This window comes from Rhinatrema bivittatum, unplaced genomic scaffold (assembly GCF_901001135.1).
Source record: "Rhinatrema bivittatum unplaced genomic scaffold, aRhiBiv1.1, whole genome shotgun sequence".
Taxonomy (NCBI): domain Eukaryota; kingdom Metazoa; phylum Chordata; class Amphibia; order Gymnophiona; family Rhinatrematidae; genus Rhinatrema; species Rhinatrema bivittatum.
Window position 1 is genome coordinate 862 of NW_021820341.1, and position 1,712 is coordinate 2,573.

The 1,712-nt window shown below is 41.4% G+C and overlaps 2 non-coding genes across 2 annotated transcripts; both read left to right on the forward strand.

The window, feature by feature from the left end:
* Positions 1-260: 260 nt before the first annotated feature.
* On the forward strand, positions 261-333 carry TRNAV-UAC. The gene has a single exon. It is a non-coding gene; the product is annotated as a tRNA-Val (tRNA).
* A 521-nt stretch (positions 334-854) lies between these two features.
* Positions 855-927, forward strand: TRNAV-CAC. The gene has a single exon. It is a non-coding gene; the product is annotated as a tRNA-Val (tRNA).
* The last annotated feature ends 785 nt before the right edge of the window (positions 928-1,712 follow it).

Genomic DNA, 1,712 nt, shown 5'->3' on the forward strand with positions numbered 1-1,712 from the left:
AAAATAAATAAATAAAGAAATAAAGAAATTTTGTAACATGTAAACCGTTGTGATGTATATTATGAACGATGGTATACAAGAATTTTTAATAAATAAAATAAATAAATAAAAAAGAAACAAGTTGGCCCCACTGATTTCATTTTTATATTTTGTTTTCAATGAATGCACTTCTCTAGCTGAGATGCTTGTTCAATTAGTCCTCCTTTAGTCGCGCATCAAGGGTTCGACAGTTGCTCACAGATTAAAAGAAGTGGTCAGTTGGTTCCATAGTGTAGTGGGTATCACATCTGCTTTACACGCAGAAGGGCCTGGGTTCAATCCCCAGTGGAGCCATTTTTAACTTGCTGCAGAAACAGGCATGAGTCTGAGTGCAAGGATTACTTAGATACTGAAAAAGCAAGTTGAAGACCAATGGGTTCCACATCTGTGCAGTGGAAACCCCACCTGTCAGGTTTTCAGGATACCCATGATCTATATGCAGATGCACGATCTATATGCAGATTTACAGGCCCTTCCTTCTATGCTTGCTACTTGATCTCATGCGAATTCATAGCAGATATCGTCTTCCCCAGAAGAAGTGTGGGAATGGTTACTGGAGACGAAATAAGGAAGCTTTAGGTAAACTCCTAAGCCAACACCTTGTGTGGTAAAAAGAATTCAGCAGTGACTCTAGTAAAACACATTTTCATGGTAGATGGGATGGCTCTTGGAAGATCTATTTTTTGCCAAGAGTAAAAAATGTTAGAATGTGAATGGTGGCTGAGGCGATTATCCCATGAATTATTCAAACAGTATTCTAAAATAACTGGATAGGTGTTTGAAAGTGTAATAAGGAAGAGCTCAGACAAGGAAATGGTTCCATGGTGTAGAGGTTATCACATCTGTTTCACACACAGAAGGTCTTGGGTTCAAGTCCCAATGGAGCCACTTTATGTTTCTAGCAGTGGATGAGCATTTTATAGATGTTCAGCCATCAGCTGTATTGGTGTCAGTGAATGCTTGCATTGTTATGGGACCTTGTTAGGAACAGCTTGGGAGCAATCCTACAAAGATCTTGCAAGCACAGCTATCCAGGAGGGTTGAGTGCAATAGAAGACAGTGACGATAACTGTCTTGCACTAGTCCTGTTGTCCCTGAGGTGGTCGTACCCTGTGATGGACTGCAACAGTATATCCTTGGCAGTATGGACTGGAATGACAGGGCAGAATGAATGCAAAAGTTGGTCATTTCCCTGCAGTTACTCTCTGAGAGAAAATTAGCATTTGTAGAAAGACCTCAGGTGCTAGTGGAGGATCCTCAAAACATCTTGCTTCACTTTTATCCTTGTAGTTCTATTTTCAAGCCCTCATTCTCTACTAGCTGCAGGGGCTGGCTATCAAGGGCATTTATTTCAGAACTGCCCCTTTTTCTAACTTTAACTGCTGCTTCTCTCCTGTCCTGGGGCATTGCTATTGAAACCTGTTCCATTTCTCTGTCACAGACAGGCTTCACAATACAGGCTGTTATGCTGCACTTTCTGGCCTGCCTTCACTGCTCGCTTATGCCCAGTACTACCTAGCTCCCACTGCCCACAATGTGCCCACTGGCAGTCATACAGAGAATAAATAACTAATCTGAAGTGTAGCTAAGGCTTCAATCACGAAAAAGGAAAAACAGAACAGCAAGCAAAGCAACACAAATCTACAATGATGCAGAGATATTGTGATGCCATG